This window comes from Bos grunniens, chromosome 1 (assembly GCF_055505025.1).
Source record: "Bos grunniens cultivar Pamir isolate PY7600 chromosome 1, Bosgru_T2T1.0, whole genome shotgun sequence".
Taxonomy (NCBI): domain Eukaryota; kingdom Metazoa; phylum Chordata; class Mammalia; order Artiodactyla; family Bovidae; genus Bos; species Bos grunniens.
Window position 1 is genome coordinate 39,433,688 of NC_141165.1, and position 18,540 is coordinate 39,452,227.

An 18,540-nucleotide genomic window follows, 5' to 3' on the forward strand; every position below is an offset into this window, starting at 1 on the left:
GGGAAAGTATTGAAAAATGAAACTTGGGTCAGTGGTACCCATAAAAGGCTACTTTATGCCTCTCCTATTTAACCAAGCTGAAGCTGGGGAAGGAGACTGGTTCCCAAAATAATTCATAGCTTAGTGACTGCTATAAGTAGCTTGGAACTCTAGAACTTTCTGTCTGACAAAAAATAATGACTCAGTTAATCAGTAACATATGTGGGCTTGTTCAGAGAATTTCTGATGGAATCTACGACTGCAACCCTTTCAGATCTCATGCTCCCTTTTATAACAAGTATTTGAATGCCCTTTTGTTATCTTGAAATGAAATTTATGTATTACACATTAAAAAAAAAAAAAACACCTTGTTATAAAAGGAGAACCAAAGGGAAAGGAATCTTCAATAAGACATGTCTCTCAACTTGCAAATACTCAGACAACTGATGAAAGATAATTTAAAAAACAAACAGGTAAAATCATGACCCTCACTGAGATATAAAATGTATTTATGGCAATTACCTCATAATAAAGAACCTGGCAAACGTTATAACCCATTCAAGAGAGAAGCCAAAAAATGGATACATTTATAAATTAGGAATATTGAAATGATACGTAAATGAAGGCAAAGCTAGTTTCTTCAGCAGTGGAAAAGAGAGGATAATTGAACCTCTACTAGGAAGGACAGAACTCAGATGTCTATAGACAAATATTATCTCACATTGTTATCACTTATCTACAATTTACAGAGTTGTAGAATCATTCCCACAGAATCAGATAACCCAGAGGGGTGTGCTATTCCATAGTACACACACTTTTCATCGAAGTACAAATTTTTCTCTGCCTGCCTGCTAAGTTACTTCAGTTGTGTCTGACTCTTTGTGAACCCATGCACTGTAGCCCACCAGTCTCCTCTGTCCACAGGATTCTCCAGGCAAGAATCCTGGAGTGAGTTGCCATGCCTTCCTCCACGGGACCTTCCCAACCCAGAAATTGAATCCATGTCTCTCTTGTCTCCCACATTAGCAGGTGGGTTCTTTACCACTAGCATCACCTAAGGAAACCCAAATTTTTCTCTACAGTATCCTTAATTAAGTAATCAGATATTCACTACTATAGGTAAAAACACCCTGAATAAAGTATCTATACCAGCGGACTGACTCAGTTGGTTGAACTGTCACCCTAAATACATTGAACAGTGATGCTTTTGGGCAGGTTCTGAAATGGAGATCAGTACTTGGTAAACCTCTGAGCAAAGAAAGTACACTCTTCCCTCAATCTACACAGTACCTGAGCTCCTAGAAAAGTGGGTGCTTATTAAAGCCATCTGAGGACACTGTGTATGTACAGTGGAGTTGGGTTCCAGTTAAGACAGTTACGTTTTTCACCTGTGTGAATATCTGGCAGAATACATGAAAGTTAGGGGGGATATGGCAAACCTCTTTATTGGGGGTCATTTTCCTGAGCACTACAGAGCATCTTCTATCCTAGCCCTACCTACTGAAGGCAAGTGGTACCCTCCAATCATGTGACAAACAAAAGCCTCACAAATTACCAACACAATCCCTAAGGATGGAGAAGCACTGATGGAGAAGCACTGTCATGGCTGAAATATGCCCTCAGACCCACTGTTTTATCCCCACCTCCAGCAACACCATCTGCTCAGTTTGGCAGCTCTGGAGACAGGCAGAGGACTTTCTTGAATAGGGTTAGGCTGGAAATACGTTTTAATTTAAAAAGCTGACTCATCTCCTCTGGAGTCCCTCTCTTCTAAGTTTGACTAACCAAGTTGGGAGACCAAGGAGGTCTGTCATTAGTGGGCTTTGATGGAAACAAATCCGATTTTATAACTGTAAGGTTTGGCTTCCCATAATTATTCCACATGTTTTACATCACTCATCGTTGGGGTTAAACTGGACTCACTTGAAGCAATTTGCTTTTGTTAAATACATAACGAGCAGCATAACGCTGTAATTTGACTTGAGCCATAAAACACACTTTAATATTAGCTTGTATTATATCTAGCTTGCTTTGGGGAAAAAGAAAACTGACTAAAACCTAAGTAAGTCTAGATTAAGCCAGTTAAGATGTAATTTTTATTTTAGTCTTGGATTGTATTGTGAGACTAGAGTTAAGTTGGGAAAATGTATCATGTTCTGTTAAGGGAAAGATCAATACTTTAAAAACGTATACTTTGGTTGCTGTGTTCACATCATAGTGTACAAGCATCATTTATAGTTTGGCTTTGAGAATTACTCTGGCATTAAGTTTACAGAAAAATGTATAGAAGAAACTGAAGTTTTGGTTATATTTTTATAATTGTAAAGTTAAAGTTTGATTAAAATGGTCACTGCTCTTTTTTTATCCTATTTTATTGTCTTTTCAATAAAAACATTAAAACAAACAAAAGTAAATACACATCCTCAGTCTATTCAAACTGGAGCTTGCCTCTGCCTTTCTGAAGAGTTCTTGCCACCAGACCTGCAGTAGAAGGTGGGGTGGCAGTGGAGGTGCAGATGGAATATGGTACAGTCCAATGACCAAAGAGCAGGCCTCAGAGGAAGGGACGTGGTTCAGGAAGTGAGGATGTGAGTACTTGCCATAGCTCAGGGAGCCGTTGTCACTTACCCTAATGTTGCCAAATGCTATGATTTTACTTTAAAAAAAACAGGAAATATTTCATTTTTGTATGCAATTTTTCAGTTTTTATATGTTGGCTCATGTATATGTATGTGTATATAGATAGATGGGGAGAAGGCAATGGCACCCACTCCAGTACACTTGCCTGGAAAATCCCATGGATGGAGGAGCCTGGTGGGCTGCAGTCCATGGGGTCGCTAGGAGTCGGACAGGACTGAGCGACTTCACTTTCTCTTTTCACTTTCATGCATTGGAGAAGGAAATGGCAACCCACTCCAGTGTTCTTGCCTGGAGAATCCCAGGGACGGGGGAGCCTGGTGTGCTGCCATCTCTGGGGTCACACAGAGTCGGACACGACTGAACTGACTTAGCATAGTATAGCATAGCATAGCATAGCATAGATAGATGGATGGATATGTATTAATATTTAACACATGTGTGCACATACAGACACAGACAACTCTACTCATACATAACAGCTCCTTAGAGTTAGACTCATGAATAATGACTTAGGTACTGACTAGGACCCTCCTCTGAATCAGAATGAGAACTATAAGCCAGGCATTTTACTCCATTGCAGATATGAGAAAAAGTGGGTTTTGAGAAGTTAAGTGATTTGTCTAGAGTCACACAATAAATAGCTGGACTGTTCTGCTCCTGATACCAGGCTGCTGCCCAGTTTATCAAGAAAACACAAGATGAGTGAACATTATTCTGACAAAAACAAGCCACAGGAATAATTTCTGCTGAAAACAGCAGTTATGCACCTATTTAAGTAAAAATCAACATTTCTTAAAGCTTCTTGACCTATGTCCCTAACAGAAGCACGAGGAGCTTTCCAGAGAAGGTAGACGATCTGAATTTGCTGCTATCTGCAAGCGAGCTGGGTGAGCCATTTGCTGCATTAGCCTGCCATCCATCAAAGCTAGTGATAAGAATGACTGAATCCCTAGGGGTTGCTTGTGAAAAAACGTTAAAAGCTTTAATTGAAAGGATCTCCACACAGGCCACATGTAACTTTCTCATTGTGAATTCCTGTCTTGCCCCCAGATACCCTGGGGCACCACCAAATATGAGGGCCAGGTCATTCTGATGTACTTAAGACAGAGCCTCTGGCAGAGCCTTTGATGATGCTCAGCTTGGAGTCCTGTGCCGACCCCAAGGGTGAGGGATGATGCACTTGGAGCAATGTCATCTGTCAGGGTCTAACCTCTCTTCTGTGAATGTTTGCAATTAAACCAGCCTTATGGAAAATGGGGACGTTTCATATTTTAAAATGTCTTGACTGGAATGTGCATATGATGAAAAAGATAAGCTTGGCTACCTCAAAAAGCACTTGCTGTAAGAAAGCAGCAGGGATTCCATCAGAAGCTTTCCATGAGCTCCAGGAAAATCCTGTGCCAGTTTTCTTTCCCTTGTTTGTGATTCATTCATTCATTGTCCTGACTCAGCTTAGGCTGTGACCCCAGGCTTCCCTTGTGGCTCAGCCAGTAAAGAATCCACCTGCAATGTGGGAGACCTGGGTTCGATCCCCGGGTTGGGAAGATCCCCTGGAGAAAGAAAAGGCTACCCACTCCAGTATTCTGGCCTGGAGAATTCCATGGATTGTATAGTCCATGGGGTTGCATAGAGTCAGACATTACTGAGTGACTTTCACTTCACTTTCACTTTTTTCTAGGCTTACCTTCTATTAAAATCAGTAAACATTTCCTCTTCCAGTTCTAACTCTGTGAAGGTTAGATAGCCTTCCCCACACCACCAAAGGGCAGCATGGAGCAAAAGTTGTTAAGAATTCCTGAGTAAAATGTCCCATTCCAAAGCTTTTTAAACAACAAATTAAAAACTCTGCCCCTTTAAAGAGGTTTTTTATTGCATCCTTAATGCATGCTCATCAAAGACAAAGTAATGCGAGGAAAGATAAACAAAAACAAAAGTGTTGGTGATTCCACTTAAAGACGTGTGTGTTATTTGGGGTAAGTTATAGGAGAAGACATCAGTACTAATGCAATGATCTCTTAATCTAAGAAGAAGTTAGGTGAGAGCTGGCCCCCATATTCCCTGCATTCTTTTATTCTTACAGAGCCTGATACAAGAAACCATTCAGTTGCCTAACCTCCCTGTGGATAAAATTTCTTTTTTTGATAGATAAGACTGTTAAAATAGTTATCATTGGTATTTAGAATAATATATGATAGTTTAACAATTACCCACCAATATGTATATTCTGAGCTGAAAATCCAGAGCAATTAGGACCGTTCTCTAAATGTATATTGCAAATCATGTCCCATTATGTGGAGCCCTTATGCTTATAAAGGGAGGCAGAGAATACAAATGTGGGAATGAGATGCAGGGAAGCACAAAGTGTGTAAATGAAATCTAGACTGTTTCTGGGAACATAATTTCATGAATAAAGATGATCTAGCATCTCTGAACTATGTATTTTAAGATTAATATTTCTCAATAGTTCTTGTCAACGTGAGTGGCAGTAGAATCCATAATAAGTATTTTATTGAATTATATTTAGTTTAAATATAAATGTAAAAAGGCACCATGAATTCTCATGTCAAATTATGTCACCCAAAAGTTAATTAGTTGCACCATGACTCAAAAAAAAAAAAATTTCTTTTAATTTGGTAAAATATAGGCTTGTGTTTCTAACAGTTCAATGATATATAATTAATAAAATTTATTTTTAGAGCAGTTTTAGGTTCACAGCAGAATTGAGCAGACAGTACAGAGTTTCCATATACTCCCTAGCCCCACACATGCACAACCTCCCCACCAACCACATCCCAAACCACAGTGTTCCATTTGTTGCCATCAGTGAACTTGCACTAAAACATCAGTTCAGTTCAGTTCAGTCGCTCAGTCGTGTCCGACTCTTTGTGACCCCATGAACTGCAGCACGCCAGGCCTCCCTGTCCATCACCAACTCCCGGAGTTTACTCAAACTCATGTCCATTGAGTCGGTGATGCCATCCAGCCATCTCATCCTCTGTCATCCCCTTCTCCTCCTGCCCCACTCCCAGCATCAGGGTCTTTTCCAATGAGTCAACTCTTCACATGAGGTGGCCAAAGTACTGGAGTTTCAGCTTTAGCATCAATCCTTCCAATGAACACCCAGGACTGATATCCTTTAGAATGGACTGGTTGGATCTCCTTGGAGTCCAAGGGACTCTCAAGAGTCTTCTCCAACACCACACTTCAAAAGCATCAATTCTTTGGCGCTCAGCTTTCTTCACAGTCCAACTCTCACATCCATACATGACCACAGGAAAAACTATAGCCTTGTCTAGACGGACCTTTGTTGGCAAAGTAATGTCTCTGCTTTTGAATATGCTATCTAGGTTGGTCATAACTTTCCTTCCAAGGAGTAAGCATCTTCTAATTTCATGGCTGCAATCACCATCTCCAGTGATTTTGGAGCCCAGAAAAATAAAGTCTGACACTGTTTCCACTGTTTCCCCATCTATTTCCCATGAAATGATGGGACCGGATGCTATGATCTTCGTTTTCTGAATGTTGAGCTTTAGGCCAACTTTTTCACTCTCCTCTTTCACTTTTATCAAGAGGCTTTTGAGTTCCTCTTCACTTTCTGCCATAAGGATGGTGTTATCTGCATGTCTGAGGTTATTGATATTTCTCCCGGCAATCTTAATTCCAGCTTGTGCTTCTTCCAGCCCAGCGTTTCTCATGATGTACTCTGCATAGAAGTTAAATAACCAGGGTGACAATATACAGCCTTGACATACTCCTTTTCCTATTTGGAACCAGTCTGTTGTTCCATGTCCAGTTCTAACTGTTGCTTCCTGACCTGCATACAAATTTCTCAAGAGGTAGGTCAGGTGGTCTGGTATTCCCATCTCTTTCAGAATTTTCCACAGTTTATTGTGATCCACACAGTCAAAGGCTTTGGCATTGTCAATAAAGCAGAAATAGATGTTTTTCTGGAACTCTCTTGCTTTTTCCATGATCCAGCAGATGTTGGCAATTTGATCTCTGGTTCCTCTGCCTTTTCTAAAACCAGCTTGAACATCTGGAAGTCCACGGTTCACATATTGCTGAAGCCTGGCTTGGAGAATTTTGAGCATTACTTTACTAGCATGTGAGATGAGTGCAATTGTGCAGTAGTTTGAGCATTCTTTGGCATTGCCTTTCTTTGGGATTGGAATGAAAACTGACCTTTTCCAGTCCTGTGGCCACTGCTGAGTTTTCCAAATTTGCTGGCATATTGAGTGCATTTCACCTTAAATCCATAGTTTGCATTACTGTTCACTTGTGATGTTACATTCTATGGGATGTGACACATTTTTAATGACATGTATCTAACTCCACCATTGTTATATCATACAGAATAGTTTTAGTCCCCTAAAAATCCTCTGTGCTCTTCCTATAATCTCTGCCTTCCTCACAACCCCTGAAAACCACTGACTTTTTTCTTATATTGTCTCCATAGTTTTACCTTTCCCAGAAAATCATATCATTGAAGTCATACAATATAAAGCCTTTTCAGATCAGCTTCTTTCATGGAGCAGTATTTGTTTGTTTCCTCTGGGTCGTCTCATAACTTGATAGCTCATTTCATTTTAGCATTGAATAATATTCCATAATCGGAAGGTACCACAGTTGTGTATCCATTCACCTTCTGAAAGACACCTTGGCTGCTTCCAAGTCTGGGCGGTTATGAATTAAGCTGCCATACACACCTGTGCACATAAGTTTTTAATTCATTTGAGTAAACACCAAGTCCCTTACACACCAGATTGGAAACTGAAAGGCATTATTTTTTAAAGTTCTAGAAAACTGAAGTGCTATGGTCAAAAGTTCTGTTGGTATATTGTTCAGCCTCCTCATCTCAAACTGAAATTGAGACAAGCCCACTTTGGGGGACAATTTTTTCTTTCCTTTTCTGAGCTTCTTTTCAGCATTCACTGAGTATTACTTATCAGGCAAGGCAAGAAAATACCCTGTTTCCTCTGGTTTCTTGAATCAAGGATCTACTTAGCTATTTTAACAGATCAGTTTTTAAGTAAAAACCGGAAAGGAATCAGGAAGTTGTATTTCTACATTTCCATTTATCATGTCCTTTTATGTCTGTTTAAAATCCTAATCCAAGTCTACCAATCCAGAATGTGAAATCACATCGAAATAACTTCATAAAGTTAATCTCTGTTCCTACTCTCTATCTGAAAAATAAACTTAGAAGATAAAAATCTAACCTGCTAAGATTCAAATGATAGGTTTTGTACCAATGGGTGATACCAGTGAGAGGGGGTTCCAATGAGTGATAAGTACACTGATGATGTCAGTCAATATACTCATCAACCTCACTGTAACTATTTGTTTGTTGTCTGTCATTTCTGTGAGACTGTCAGCTCCCCCAAGAGCAGGAACAAGGCCTGACTGATTACTCTGGTGCACAGTCAGTATTTCACTATGTATTAGTCGAATGCGTCATTGGCTCATTAGATGTGTTTTATGTTCATTCAGATCAGATCAGATCAGTCGCTCAGTCGTGTCCGACTCTTTGCGACCCCATGAATCGCAGCACGCCAGGCCTCCCTGTCCATCACCAACTCCTGGAGTTCACTGAGACTCATGTCCATCGAGTCAGTGATGCCATCCAGCCATCTCATCCTCTGTCGTCCCCTTCTCCTCCTGCCCCCAATCCCTCCTAGCATCAGAGTCTTTTCCAATGAGTCAACTCTTCGCATGAGGTGGCCAAAGTACTGGAGTTTCAGCTTTAGCATCACTCCTTCCAAAGAAATCCCAGGGCTGATCTCCTTCAGAATGGACTGGTTGGATCTCCTTGAAGTCCAAGGGACTCTCAAGAGTCTTCTCCAACACCACTGTTCAAAAGCATCAATTCTTCGGCGCTCATTAACCTCATTTATTTAACAGTAAGTAAGCACCAGCTAGGTACAAGGCTGCATGTTGGATATTTTGGGTGTATAAAGATGAGTGCAGTTCATATCCTGCCTTCCAAAAGCTTACACAACTGTCAATCATTGTAGCAGGCTGTCCTTGCTAAGTCCATATCCCTTCAGCATCCCCCTTCTTCCACTCTGGATAGTTCCACCAGGAGTTATGGCATCTCTCCACATAAAGGCACTCTTTAACCTTGGAGTAGCTCAGCACCTTGGAGGCAGACTGGAATTGTCAGAGAAATAACACCTCCAGGACAATTTTCATCCAGTGAGAGTGGCGTTCCTTGCCCTTAAGTAGGAAACTTTTTGAGCCCATGTCACTCAGTCTCTCAGGAGGTCCCTAATGGAACTAAGGCTAGATGCTCACAGCAATAACCTGCTCATTAAAACACATTTTATTAGCTTTTCTCCTTTCTTGGTCCCACTTCCTACTCCCTCACAGTGCTTCCTAAGATCTCTTCCCAAATAAATTATTCTCCCTAAATCCATTACTCTAGGTCTGATTTTAAAAGAAGTATGGACACTGGAGTGTGTTAAGTACTAGAGGCATGAACAGAGAGCAATGGGAATGCAGAGGAGGAGGGGATTTAAGCCTAGCTGGGAGAAGACTTGGCATCATTTGAATGGGGTCTGGGTGGGGGTAGTGAGTGCACCTGTGGGAAGAGATGCTTCAGGCAGAGCGAACAAGGGCATGGTGCTCCTGAAGACCACAGACCTCTCACAGAATTGTAGGCAATTGAGTCCAGAGGGAATGTGGGTAGAAAAGTATCTCAGCCTTTCCCAGGAAGTACTCTGGAGCCCCTCACATTCCAGCAAGGAGGCAGTTCTCTCTTGCCCCTTTCATTCTAAACTTCAGCTCCAGTTCCTTACTGTTTTCACCCTGGTACTTTTTAAAGTCCAAACATTCTCCTTTTCGTAGGAATCTGAATATAGAAACAAACATAGCTACCCATTATTTATAAAAGCAGCCATAAGGTCACCACTAACCAACCCATGTCTCTTTAAGCATAGCACTTTCTTTCTGCCTGTAGATTTGAATTCATGTTTTCTGAGTTCTCATGACAAGCTGAGCATTAATATTTTGCTCTTTCTGAGAGCTCACAGTCTAAACATAGTGTCCAGGCCTCAACCCAGACAGGGAACTTTTCTGCCTCTGTTAGAGGATAATCTTAAATTTTAAAACAGACAAAAAAAGGAAGAGTATGCCACAGAGTCAAGGAATATAACCCAAGCTAACTCCATCTTGAAATCCCCTCTATTACTTCCCAAGCAAGTATAATGCATATGGACGGTCCTGCTCATTCTCTGGGTCCTAGAAGTGGTTTCTCGCAAATGAAATGTTCTGACAAGTCATTCCATCTCCAGTGCTGACTCAATTATAGCTTCTTACCATGATCAACAACTGCTAAATTGGTTATAACCCCAGAATGGGAGCTGAAAACCAAAAAACAGAGGTGTGGTAAGAGGACAGGAGCAGAATCATTTTTCCAGCAGAGGAAAGCCAGTTTAGGAAAGACAAAATGAGCACTTCTGGAACAGGTATACAATATTGGAAAATAACAGAGGGATTCAAGAAGTTATTAAAGCTCACAAGAGAATTTGGGGACAGAACACTACTCATTTCAGCTCAGCAGGAGCCAGTTTGCATTATTATGTTTTGTTCTATACTTAGCTTTGAAGAAAGCCGCAAATTACAATGGTTAAATAGAGCTTTAGAAAATGGAAAATAGCAACATTGCAAGTACAGAAAGTATTGGGGTAGTAGAACGTCCTCCAGTTCAGGAATGGATCCAGAGAACTGAAATTCCTCCTTTCCTCTCCCACCCTCAAGAAGTTTAGCCATGTGTCTTTTATGAATCACCATTACTATAATATTGCTTGTGTATTAATAATAAATACAACTTTGTTTTTTAAACAAAAGGATCAACCAGAGGTTGGGAGAGAAAGAAAGCTGCTAGAGTACGTCAACCAGGTTAAGTACTTGGGGGAAGATACTAATTTAATATACATTGAGAAGTGAATGATGATCTTTGTACATTTAAGGCACTGCTCTACAGCCATACTGAAAGTGTTAGTGGCTCAGTCATGTCTAACTCCGTGGCCCCATCGACTGTAGCATGCCAAGCTCCTCTGTCAATGGAATTTTCCAGGCAAGAATACTGGAGCGAGTTGCCATTGCCTTCTTCAGGGGATCTTCTCAACCCATGGATTGAACCTGCATCTCCTGCTTTGCAGGCAGATTCTTTACCATCTGAGTCACTAGGGAAGCCTCATTACATGTGTTATATGTAATATACATATAAATATGTTAACCAATTGATCCTTGTAACAGCCTCATGAAACGGATATACTGTTCCTAACCCATTTTATAGATGAGACTGGAGCACAGAAAGGCTAACTAACTTGCTCAAGTTCATACGGCAGGTAAGTGGCAGAACCAGGACTTAGTCTGACCTCAAAGTTTGTGTTCTTGATGACTACATTCAGAAGCCATGCTAGGAAGGGAACGTTTGCGTCCCTCCAAAATGTATATGCAGAAGTCTTAACTCCCCATGTGATGGTATTTGAAGATGGGACCTTTAGGAAGTTTAGCTGAGGTCACGATGGTGGAGACCCCGTGCTGGAATCACTGTCCTTATCAGAAGAGAAAGAGACACTAGAGCTCCCTCTCTTAACCAGGTGGGGACACAGTGAGGGGTGGCCATCTCCCTGGCTTGGAGAGAGCCCTCACAGGAAACTGAATCTGCTGGCTCCTTGGTCTGAAAGCTGCAGGGCTCTGAGAAAATAAATCTCTGTTAAGCCCAGTCTTCAGTATTTTGTTACAGCTGTCCAAGAAGAGTAAGACCACAAAGCTGTTATAACCAAGCTGTTACCCAGAGACAAGGAACTGTAGGCAGAAGAGTTTCAGCTCAGATCCAGGGATTACTTCAGGGGCTTCTCTGTGAAGACCTTGTTTCCTGCAGGACAGGTCACAAAGAATTTCTTGGCGCAAGGGTGATGTACGGTGAACCCAAGAGCAGGCGTGAGAGCTCCGGGGGAAGCTGCATAAACTAAAACTCAGTACCTTCCCTGTTATCAGTGGTCACTTCCTGAGTGAAGCTGAGAGCAAATATGAGCAAAATATTCAGTGATTTGGGTCTGGACAGGGCTGTTGAAGAAGCAGGAGCGAGTCATTCAGGGGAAAAAAAACAAAACCCTCTTCCTCTCATTCCCCGGAAGATGGTATGAATCAGATTTTTGTGAAATATGACAGGTTACTATTTGAGGTGTCCTAGCACATCTCTCAGCCTTTCATAGAATCCCAGTCCCAATTGGTTTAGCTCTAACTCACTTTGTTACAAAAATTTTGCCACTAAGAATAGCCAGGATTTTTGCTCCTATAATATCTCTATGAATATATTCTCTACGTATGGGTAATTTTACTTCTATGGAATAGATTCTGAGAAATGGGGCTTGTAAGAGGAAGAATGTTTTTAATTTGAAAGATATTTTCAGATTTGCTTTTAAATAGGTTCTAACAAATCACATTCCATTGGTACTGTTGGAGTATTTGTCTTTCTTAAACATCCTTCCTAAGTTTAGGGCATTCTCCCCAGGGGGAAGCCAGATACATACTTTCCCAAAATCCCTTGCAGTTTGAGTGCAGACATACGACCTATGCCCTGCTGATCACATACCACAAAGGCTCCACATTAATGAGACAAAGATACAGTTCCTCATAGAATCCAATCAATATTTCCGGATTCTAGACAGCAGTGACAGTCATGCCTCATTCTGGGAACTTTGGTGCTCTACGACAGGGATATCTCATCAAGCCCTCAGTAGCAGGAATTGGTTGATCTTTCTTAAATGTATTCATGTCTGTCAGTCCTGTTGCCTCTACCCCAGTTGAGGCCACCATGATCTGCGCTGGGACAGCAGCAGCAAGCTACACCTGGTCTCCTGGTCACTAGCATAATTAGAACCCATTTTCCTCCTGCAATCTGAATGATCTTCCTAAAACTCAAGTCTAACTATGTCACCCCCTTGCTTTTAAAACCTTTCATTTTTCCCTCTCTGCCCCAGGCTGAAATTTCTATTCCTTACCCCGGCCCATGAAATCTTCCAAGAACTGAGCAGGAATTCCCTCCCCAGGCATGCCTCTTTCTTCCCTTTGAATGCTGTACTCAGTCATACTGGACATTTCTCAGGTTTTTTATTACCCCATGTATTTTCTCACTTCTGGACTTTTGCAAACACGGAACTCTCTACTTTCTTCCCTTATTTTTTGCTTGCCTACCTTCTTGTTCTCTAGTTATCAGTTTACCTCTTACTTCTCTCACTGCCTAGGACTAGATTATGTATCCCATCTCTAGGTTACCAGATTATCTCATAGTTCTTATCTCTGTTTCCCACTAAGTTACGTGAAGGTAGGGTTGGTGCCCATTTTGTTCCCTGCTGCATGCTTGCATGCTCAGTCACTTCAGTTTTGTGCAACTCTTTGCAACCCCATGGACTATAGCCTGCCAGACTCCTCTGTCCATGAGATAACTCCAGGCAAGAATACTGGAATATTTATGCCAAGCCCTCCTTCATGGGATCTTTCCAACCCAGGGATCGAACCCACATCTCCTGCATTGCAGGCAGATTCTTTACCACTGAGCCACCAGGGTAGCCCTTCCCTGCTACATACTCAGTGTCTAACTCAGTCTGAGACATGCTGCTGCTGCTGCTAAGTCGCTTCAGTCGTGTCCGACTCTGTGCGACCCCACAGACAGCAGCCCATCAGGCCCCCCCGTCCCTGGGATTCTCCAGGCAAGAACACTGGAGTGGGTTGCCATTTCCTTCTCCAATGCATGAAAGTGAAAAGTGAAAGGGAAGTCCCTCAGTCCTATCCGACTCTTCGAGACCCCATGGACTGCAGCCTACCAGGCTCCTCCGTCCATGGGATTTTCCAGGCAAGAGTACTGGAATGGGGTGTCATTGCCTTCTCTGTGTCTGAGACATTGTGGATAATAAATAAAAATCTGATGGATTAATAAATTGATAAGACAGATACTATTTTCACCATTTACTCACAGGGTAACTGAGGTTTAGAGAGTCTATTTTCACAAAGTTATGAGGCTACTTAACAGAGGACCTGGGACCAGAACACAGATATTCTGACTCTTAATGTATTGATATATTCAACTATCCCTCTTTGCTCCCTTCAAATGCAATTTATCACTCTTTTAAGCTTGTGTATTCAGTTGCTTAGTCGTGTCTGACTCTTTGGGACCTCACTGACTGTAGCCTGCCAGGCTCCTCTATCCATGGAATTTCCCAGGCAAGAACCATTTCCTTCTTCTTTTTAAGGTTAATAAACACATTATGATGCACAAAAACCTGGACGGCAAGTGTATTTGGAGCCAGATAATTTGGGCTCCAATATCACTGCAGATGGTGATTGCAGCCATGAAGTTAAAAGACACTTGCTCCTTGGAAGAAAAGTTATGACCAACCTAGACAGCATATTAAAAAGCAGAGACATTACTTTGCCAAGGTAATGCAAAGGTCTGTCTAGTCAAAGCTATGGTTTTTCCAGTGGTCAGGTATGGATGTGAGAGTTGGACTATAAAGAAAGCTGAGTGCCGAAGAATTGATGCTTTTGAACTGTGGTGTTGGAGAAGACTCTTGAGAGTCCCTTGGACTGCAAGGAGATCCAACCAGTCCATCCTAAAGAAAATCAGTCCTGAATATCCAATGGAAGGACTGAAGCTGAAGCTGAAACTCCAATATTCTGGCCACCTGATGCGAAGAACTGACTCATTTGAAAAGACCCTGATGCTGCAAAAGATTGAAGGTGGGAGGAGAAGGGGACACCAGAGGATGAGATGGTTGGATGGCATCACTGACTCAATGGACATGAGTTTGAGTAAACTCCAAGAGCTGGTGATGGATGGGGAGGCCTGGCGTGCTGCAGTCTGTGGGGTCACAAAGAGTCGGACACAACTGAGTGACTGAACTCAACTGAATTCTTTGTAGTCGGGCTGTCCTACACACTGAAAGATGTTTAGCAGTATTCTTGGCCTCCACCCACTAGATGCTAGTAGTATTCCCCTCCCTCTGTCCAGACATTGCCAAATGTCCTGTGCAGGACAAAATAGCCTTCAGATTAAAATGAGCATTCTAAGATCACCACACGTAATTTGTTAAATCTCTGCAACTTTGGGTTGAGAATATAAGTCTCAGCATAGACATACCTCCAGTGGAAAGATGGAGGTCAAGAACAGATTCATGTCCAAATACTGACCTTGTACCTTTTAAGCCACAAGTCTTAATCTCACTGAGCCTCAGTTTTCTCCTCTGCAAAACAGAGATCATAGTGCTCAAAATTACAGGAAGGATTAGAGAGAAGGTACACAAAGTACTCAATAAGCTACATTAATTTAACTAAACTATTGCTTTCTTTGGACCAATAGCTAGTGGGTCAATTTACCAAAACATGCATGAATAAAACATGACCAAAGAGAGGAGCTGGCAACTCAGGGTGAAATGGAATGCATTTGGTGGCAGAAGGAGTTTGCATTCCAGGAGGTCAAGAAAAGCCCTAAGTTTCAGGAATGAAAACAAGTATGACATTTGAACTGACAAGCTTATTGGTATGCTGCCTTTTATTTATTCTCTCATAATTTCATATTTTTATAGAGAAAACAAAGAAAAAGTCATACTTAAGGATCTCTTACCATTTTTACTATGATTACACACCCCAAATTGGATTGAGAGTGGCATCAGGGAAACTGTAAGTTTCAAGATCCACCAAAAAGGGAATCAGGTGATTAGCAATTGCTCATATTCTCCCTCTCCCTTATGAATTTTAATGCATTTTATTTGGTATTTGACATACTGTGTTTGCAGGATTCCTTCAGTTTTGAATAACAAGTCTAGAAAAAACACTTTCCTTCTAAGCATCTACCATTTTTTTGCTGACTTCCTGCTTTGACACAACAATGCTGCTCCAGAAAACGCTTTTCAGGGAATTCCACATGATGGTACTGCCTGAGGGTTCAAAGGATTAAACTAAAGGGACGTGGCATTCTGGCTGGGAACAGCAGAACTCAGCAGCACTCAGTCCTCTAGCTCCAAGGAATCTCCACCCTCTCCCTCCCTCCTTCTCTCCCTTCTCCTACCTAGGACTTCAGAATGGCTTACTCCCCTCCATCCACAGTGAGATGCTTCAAAATACAATCTTCTGCAACAGAGCTAGATCCTCTAATTTAGGCCTAAGGATGTCTACCTCCTGAACCATTAAAATATTCACTATTAATACTAGCCCAGACTTGGAAACATCCCAAGTGTCCATCACACTGGAATGGATAGACTGTAGTAAATGCACACACTAGAACATTACAGAGCAATGAGAACAGACTGCAACCACACGCAAAAACACAAATGAGTCTACCATTTAAGAGGTGAAGCACAAAAGAGTACCTGTGGTGCTCTTCATTGACATTAAAAAGCAGCAAGACTAATCTCTGCTGTTAGAAGTGAGCCTAGTCAAAGTCAGGAGGGTGGAACCCTGTGTCAGGCAGGAGTGACAGGGAGGATCTCTGGGGAGCTGATTTTAAGAGTGTGTTGGCTTTGTGAAGAATAGCAATGGAGGTTCTTTAAGAAACTAAAAATATAATATAATCCAGCAATCCCACTCTTTGGCATACATCTGTAAAAGATAAAAACTCTAATTTGAAAAGATACATGCATCCCTATATTTACAGCAGCACTATTTATAATCTCAAAGACATGGAAGCAACCTAAATGTCGATAGATGGATGATTCAATAAAGAAGGTGTGATACATATATACAATGGAGTATTACCCAGCCATAAAAAAGAATGAAGCAATGCCATGTGCAGCAACATAGAAGGACCTAGAGATTATCATACTCCATGAAGTATATCAGACAAAGACAAGTATCACATGATACCACTTATACATGCAATCTAAAAAATGACGCAAAGGTACTTATTTACAAAGCAGAAACAGATTTCGAAAACAAACTTATGGTTACTAAAGGGGAAAGTTGGAGAAGAGGGATAAATTAGGAGTTTAAGATTAACATATACACACTACTATAAATAAAACAATAAATAAATAAATAAAACTATAAATAAAACAATAAATAAATAAGCAACAAGAACCTACTGTAGAGCACAGGGAATTATACACACTATCTTGTAATAACCTACAGTGGATAAGAATCTGAAAAAGATTTTATGTATGTGCTGTGCTTAATCACTCAGTCATGTCTGACTCTTTGTGACCTCTTGCACTGTAGCCTGCCAAGCTCCTCTGTTCATGAGGATTCTCCAGGTAAGAATACTGGAGTGGGTTGCCATGTCCTTCTCTAGGGGATCTTCCCAACCCAGGGAGAGAACCCATGTCTCTTCCATTGCAGGCGGATTCTTTACAATCTGAGCCACCAAGGAAGCCCATGAATACTGGAGTGGATAGCCTATCCCTTCTCCAGGGGATCTTCCGACCCAGGGATCGAACTGGGGTCTTCTGCATCGCAGGCAGATTCTTTACCAGCTGAGCTACCAGGGAAGCCAATTATTATATAAGATTATAATCTTAAAGATTATATATATGATATATAATATATATGTGTGTGTATGTATGTGTGTAAATATCTATATAAGCTTTCCTGGTGGCTCAGTGGTAAAAGAATCCCTCCTGCCAATGCAGGAGAGACAGGTTTGATCCCTCAGCGGTTGGGAAGATCTCCTGAAAAAGTAAATGGCAACCCCCTCCAGTATTCTTGCATGGGAAATGCCATGGACAGTGGAGCCAGGCAGGCCGCAGTTCATGGGGTCACAAGAGTCTGACATGACTTAGTGACTAAACAACAACAACAACAAATGTATATGTATAACTGAATCAATTTGCCGTATACTTGAAACTAACACAACATTGCAAATTAACTTTTTTTTTTTTTTGAGCTTTGAGCTCAGTTGCTTCAGTCGTATCAGAGTCTGTTCAATCCTATGGAATACTGGAGTGGGTTGCCATGCCCTCCTCCAGGGGATCTTCCCATCTCAGAGATCAAACCCACATCTCCTGTGTCTCCTGCATTGGCAAGTGGACTCTTTACCACTAAGCCATGCTGCTGCTGCTAAGTCGCTTCAGTCGTGTCCGACTGTGCGATCCCATAGACGGCAGCCCACCAGGCTCCCCCATCCATGGGATTCTCCAGGCAAGAACACTGGAGTGGGTAGCCATTTCCTTCTCCAATGCATGAAAATGAAAAATGAAAGTGAGGTCACTCAGTTGTGTCCGACTCTCAGCGACCCCATGGACTGTAGCCCACTAGGCTCCTCTGTCCATGGGACTCTCCAGGCAAGAGTACTGGAGTGCGGTGCCATTGCCTTCTCCGCTCCAAAAAGCTAGATACTACTAATACACAAAAAGTTAAATCATTTCACTCTCCCCCTTCTTAGGATACACACAGTAACATTTGATTCTTTGATTACTTTGTACTCTTTGTTAAAGATTCAATGTAGTCACAAAATATATGCTAATAAAAATTGTTTGACTTGAGATTTAAACTTACATCAATGTTTATGAAACACAGCATTCCTGTGAATTGAACATTAGTAAAATTCTTTGATCTTTGATAGGATCTTAAAGTTTCATTGTTTAGATAGAAATAATCTTAAGTTACTGTAAAAAACTTTTCCAAAGGCCACTAAAATATAACTTAATCAGTTTAATCCAACATAAAAATTTTCAAAAACCAGTTTAACCAAAAATATTTCATGCGCTTCTTTAGTGTTACATGACATTTCAACAATGCTAAGTCGCTTCAGTCGTGTCCGACTCTGTGTGACCCCATAGACAGAAGCCCACCAGGCTCCCCCATCCCTGGGATTCTCCAGACAAGAACACTGGAGTGGGTTGCCATTTTCTTCTCCAATGCATGAAAGTGAAAAGTGAAAGTGAAGTCGCTCAGTTGTGTCCAACCCTCAGCGACCCCATG

At 41.4% G+C, this 18,540-nt stretch overlaps 1 long non-coding RNA gene across 26 annotated transcripts in view; it reads right to left on the minus strand.

Moving 5' to 3' along the window:
- The window catches only part of LOC147379297 (uncharacterized), a 119,825-nt gene that overhangs the window by 92,524 nt on the left and 8,761 nt on the right, over positions 1 to 18,540 (minus strand). For 4 of the 26 annotated variants that reach the window (XR_015159662.1, XR_015159834.1, XR_015159861.1 and 1 more), the window contains exon 2: positions 14,818 to 14,870. The exons of the other annotated variants lie outside the window; for them this stretch is intronic. This is a non-coding gene — a long non-coding RNA (uncharacterized LOC147379297). The remainder of the gene's footprint in view (positions 1 to 14,817; positions 14,871 to 18,540) is intronic. 26 annotated transcript variants of the gene reach the window in all.